Source organism: Quercus suber, unplaced genomic scaffold (genome assembly GCF_002906115.3).
Source record: "Quercus suber isolate HL8 unplaced genomic scaffold, Cork oak 2.0 scaffold_453, whole genome shotgun sequence".
Taxonomy (NCBI): domain Eukaryota; kingdom Viridiplantae; phylum Streptophyta; class Magnoliopsida; order Fagales; family Fagaceae; genus Quercus; species Quercus suber.
The window spans coordinates 170,908-176,907 of NW_027069904.1; the positions used below are offsets into that span (position 1 = coordinate 170,908).

At 39.0% G+C, this 6,000-nt stretch overlaps 1 protein-coding gene across 1 annotated transcript in view; it reads left to right on the plus strand.

The window, feature by feature from the left end:
- LOC112013241 (exocyst complex component SEC6) overlaps positions 1-6,000 on the plus strand; it is a 38,348-nt gene that overhangs the window by 12,713 nt on the left and 19,635 nt on the right. The window lies entirely within an intron of this gene.

The window sequence follows — 6,000 nt, forward strand, 5'->3', positions numbered from 1 at the left end:
TGTTGAGGGGATGAAATGAATTGAAAGTTAAGCTTGTTGAGTTATTGCTTGGAATTGTCCTCCCTCTACTTCCTCTACCTTCCTATCTAATCTTATCTCTCGTTGCTACTTTCAGCATTCTTGTGTCCTATTCTTTTCTAACCTGATTTCCAACAAAATCAGATTCGTAGTCTACTACATATCGAACCTAAAATTTCCAACAAAATCAGATTTTAACTTCAGCTGAAATTACATGCTAAGTTACTGTTTTCAAAACTTCATTGTCCTAATGCTACTGAGTTGTGGTCTGGTTTTTGTCTTGTTTGGTATCCATTGGATGATGCCGAGAACTATACTGGATCTAAATCTAATAGCTTGTTGGCAATGAAAGTTTGGGCGTCATTGTAATGGTGTTATTTGGAAGGCTGTCCCTCATTGTTTTATGTGCTGTATTTGGTGGAAGAGGAATTGGAGTTCTGAAGATTTAGAGAGGAATTTACCGGATCTGAAATTGTTTTTCACTAGAATGGATGTCAGCTGTAGGAAGTCACTCTTTATTTTTGGTTTGTGATTTGATAGATGTTTGAAATTTGAGTGTTTGACTGTATACTTGGGTGACTCTTTATTTAATTCAATAAAGTTTCATTAATTATCAAAAAAAGAAAGGCTACTTTTTTCAAAACCTGCGGAATTAGAGTTGGAATATAGTTCCATCTTGTTTGAAGTGGCAAATTAGGGAAAGGTTAGGAGGACTTTGAGGGGCAAGAGCCATCTATGAAAAGAGTAAAATCTTATTGTCTTGGATTTCTCTTCTATTTAAAGACATTGGATGGGAGTATACCTTCCAATGGCTTTCTCTTCTATTTGATGTTAGTGGATGGCAGTAGAATGATGCCAAAAAAAAAAAAAAAAAGTTAGGAATTTCAAAGAAAGAGAAAGTGTTGGCATAAAATGAGAGAATTCTCAAATCTCAATTCTGATTCTAGAGGAAATTTTATTCAATCACAGACGGTCGAGTTTACAATGTCCAACCTTGTTATTTATGCACCAAGGAATTGGTTATGCTGACCTCATGTGGACATCATCCCTAATAACAACCCGTTAACAGACTATAGCTAGCACATAAGCAAAAATAATTAATCACTTGTTAAAGTCATAACAAACTATAGCTAGCACGTGTTAAACAATTAATCACATGCTTAAAACTCGTAATTATAATCTGCATGTGTAGAAACAATTAGGGTTGTTTTGGTAATAGTATTTGGTGTTCTTGTTTTCAAAACAATTTGAACAGAGTTTTCCAAATTGGGTTAAAAAAATGTATTGAAGTTACCAAAATGCTCAAATGTGTGTTTGGCATGAGTTTTTCACTCAAAACTGGTCTTCATCTAATAAAAAATTATAACAACCCACAACAAATTTTTTCTCTTTTTGATAAGTAATAAGTTTTATTGATATAAAAAAGGGACACCCTAGTACACAGGAAGTGTACAAGGGGTCAATAAATCAAGTACAAAAATCACAAGAATCAAGGAAATCAATAAAAGAAGGGAATGATTGGTTTTGCAACACAACCAACTAATCCAATAAAGTTCTAAAGAAAAATAACTTGAGGTCTGGAATGGATCTCTCAATATTTTCAAAACATCTATTATTTCTCTCGCTCCAAAGACACCACATTAAGCAATGAGGAGCAATTGACCATATATAACCATTTTGATGACGACCAAACCTACCTTGCCAACACGCTAGGATCCCCAAAACAGATTGTGGCATAACCTAGCTTACTCCAAATAAACCCAAGACTATAAACTACAAATCCATAGCAATGGAACGGTGAAGAAAGAAATGGTCAACTAATTCACCATTACTCATGCACATGTAGCACCAATCAAATATCCAAACCTTTTTTTTTTGTAAATTATCAATCGTCAAGCATTTCCCTAAAGCAGTAGTCCAAACAAAGAAAGCTACTCGAGAAGGAATCTTATGTTTCCAAATACTTTTCCAAGGAAAACAGTAGTTAGTAGAGCCCACTAAAATTTTATAATAATCATTAACCATGAACCCCTTATCTTTACCCGGTTTTCAACACATCTTATCCTCCCCAAACCCCCTTATTGAAGAACTGTATATGGTTTCCATGAAACCTGACAAAGCTACTAATTCTCGAGTATGCACACCCCTAAAGAAGCTTACATCCCAAAAGAGGACGCTATTGGTGGACTTCATAAGCTCAACCACACTAGCCTTCTTATTCTTGCAAAATCTAAATAAGTCAAGATAGCTAACTGCAAGAGATGTCTCTCCACACCAATGGTCTTGCCAAAAATTTACCCTAGATCCATCACCAATAGTATACAGAATATGGTATGAAAAAGAAGGCTATCCCCGATTGATATTTTTCCATAAACCAACACCATATGGACCATTAATAGATCTGGTACACTAGTCCCCCCATACACATCCATATTTCACCTCTATCACTTGCCTCCAAAGGGCATCCTTCTCAATTCTAAATCTCCATAGCCACTTCCTAAGCAAAAGTTCATTAAAAAGTCTTATCTTCCTTATCCCTAAGCCACCTGAAGAAATGGGAGAACAAATAGTAGCCCATTTAACCAAATGAAATTTAGGTTCATCACCAATGCCACCCCATAAGAAATTCCGTTGAAAATTCTCCATTTGGTTAGCCACAATAGCAGGTATAGGAAATAAAGATAGAAAATAAGTGGCTAAATTAGATAGAGTGCTTTTGATTAAAGTGACTCTACCTCCCTTAGATAAGTACAAGCATTTCCATTCCGCTAATCTCCTTTCCATTTTCTCTAGAATTGGGTTCCATATAGTCTTATCCTTGAATTTAGCACCCAAAGGAAGACCCAAATATTTCATTGGAAGAGTACCTACTTGCAGCTCAGGACATTCAACACTAAGTCTATATTACGCACCACTCCAACGGGAACCAATTTTGACTTGCCCAGATTTATCTTTAAGCCAGAAACTACCTCAAACCAAATAAGAATCATACGAAGAATCAAAATTTGATCTAGGTCAGCATCACAAAAAATTAGAGTGTCATCTGCAAAGAGGAGATGACACCACCAAGGATCTTCCCTCTAGGTTACCCACACTAAAGCCTGACACACGTCCTTCATGGATAGTTTTATCCAACATTCTTCCAAGGGATCGCCTTGTCTCAACCCTTTGAAGCTCTCAAAAAACCCACAAGGAGAGCCATTAATCAGAATAGAGAAATGAATTGTAGATAGATAGAAGAAAATCCATTGCCTTCACTTGGCAGAGAACTCACTCTGTTCTAGCAATTGCAAAAGAAAACCCCAGTTTACATGACCAAATGCCTTCTTAACATCTAGTTTGCAAAGCAACCCCGGCACACCAGCCTTCAATCTACTGTCAAAGCATTCATTATCAATAAGAGCAGGGTCAAGGATTTGTCTGTTCCTCACAAAAGCATTTTGAGATGCTGAAATTATATCTTCCATAACCGTGTGAAGTTGGGTGGCCAAGACTTTAGCAATAATTTTATTTACCCCCCCTCCCCAACAAGACTAATGGGGCGAAAATCCTCCCCCCCCCCCCTTTTTTTTTGATAGGTTCCTTTCTAGGAAAACTGTGTGATGTGATTTGCCAAGAGTGGAGAGAAAAGAAGCTGATCTAGCTGAGAAGCTGAGGATGAATTGGACCAAGTGTAAAGGCCCCTTCCATAGGTATATCCATCAACTCATGAAGAGAGATGAAGTTAGAAAAACCATAAATAGCCTAAGTATAACTTGCAGCCCCTAGTCTCTTTGATGGGAAGCGGATTATATTAAAGTCACCTCCTAGACATCATGGCAAATCCCACCAACTGATCAGCCCGGTTAGTTCTTCCCACATTTTCCTATGCCTTTTGTTCAAATTTGGCCCATATACACCTACAAAAGCCCACTCAAATTGGTCACCAATATTTTTAAATTTGCATGAAAATTTAAAAATGTCCCACTGCTTCCTCCACCTTTTCCACAACCCGTTTATCCCACATCAATAAAATACCTCCAGAAGCACCTTCAAAACCTAGGTACAACCAATCTACATATGGACAACTCCATATACTTTGAACAATTCCTCTAGTAATCCACTCAAGTTTGGTCTCCTGCAAACACACAATATCAACCCTCTAGGTACGCAACAACTTACGAATCTGAAGCCTCTTTTCAACTTCATTCAACCCTCTGACATTCCAGGAAAGTAACTTTAAATTCATTGAGAAACAAAAAGAGCTCGATCCCAACTCTTACCACTACGCCTAGCAGAGAGCCATAATTAATAGAACTGAACAATCCCTTCAACTCTCTTAAACCTTTCACCCTTGAACCACGTGCTTTCTTGTTCAAAGCAGCCCTCTGTTTTAATTCAGCCTCAACAGCCAATAAAAATTTTGTTGCTTGATTTTCCAAACCTTCTAGGGACGTGCCTAGGAAGCTGTCAAAGTTGTTGAATCTACTTTGAAACCACTCTGAGTAAGGTTCTTGCCTCACTGAACTATCCACACCCACAACTTCCTGCTCTTCCATGGCCAAGGGTACAGAAAAAGCAAGTGGTTTACCAGCTAGAGGCAGATCAGCATCCTCCGAATAGGTGTCCGAAACCCAATCCTCCACAAGTACTTTATCCTCTTTGAAATGAGCCGATGACACATCCATAAAGTCTGAAGACTTCATCGAAACTAAGGCCAACTGGTTTTGCTCTTCCAACACCTCGGTGGCTTCACCCTGTGGCAAAGAGATCTGAATCAGAATTGCAACCCTCCTTCCGTCATGCAATTCAAGCACCCACTGCTCTGAATTCCCCCATTTCTTGATTACATTGCTGGAATGCTCTTGAAGTATCAGTCGGAGGTCTCGCTGTAGGCTCTCTTCACCATCTGAGGTACATGCTGACTCATTCCTGGCCTCATCGGAGCTTAGAATTGCAACAACGACTACATCGGAGACATTAATCAACTTGGGCAGTGCCGATAACTCATTCCTGACCTCATTGGAGCCAAGAATCTCAGCAGCGGCTACATTGGAGACCTTATTCAACTTGGTCAGTGACATTATCGGCATTGCATCCACTACATCAGAGCTCAAATTATCTATCGCATGGATCGCCGAGACCGATGGCAGAGAGGATGAACGCCCTGGAAGAAATCGTTGGGTCTCGCAAATCGGAAAAGACGACGAGGTAAGTTCTTTTGATTTGGGTCGCCATACCAAGATCGGCTTGGGCTTAAAATTATTAAGAAGAGTTGGGTTGAGAGGTTTGGCTTTAGAGGGAGCTGTTTCAAAAATGAAATTCACTGTGAAAGACCAATCCAGATCCGATGCAAACTCAGATTTGGAACTTATGGTAACCCAAATCTCACATCCTCTGTTGCTTTTTCCTGCTGAATTTCTGGCTCTTCAAACAGTATTTGAAAGAAAAAAATTGAAGACCACAATGCACACCCACTACCAGATCTTATTCTAGGAAGCAGTGAAATGAAACACCCCCTTCTCTCTTCAGTACCATTATAGCCAATTGGCCATTACCGCCATCAATCAAAAGCAAGCAAACCCTCCCTTTTAGCCCTTCCAACCAAAACCAAATCTGTGTAAAACTCATTAACTCTGACGAAATCCGAACCAGAACCAGGCAGGTCTATATATATATATTTTAAAAGAATAGAACCAAGTGGATCTAAGGAACTAGGAGAAGGAAGTAAACTTTAATTATTGTTATTGTTTTCATATTTGTAAGTATGTCCTCTGATTTTTCTCTGTTCATTTTCATAAATGCATTTTGCTATTAATATCATTGTACTCAAACTTGGGCATAGGAACTAATGGCTTGAATATTGGCCAATAAACTTCCAGCTAATGGAAGCCATGAATTGTTAGCGGCCAAGCAGTGGTGAGATAGAGAAAAGTGAGAGAGTCAGTGGTACTGATTTTGAGAGAGGGGGAGACGCGGGGGGGGGGGGGGGGGGGGGGGGAG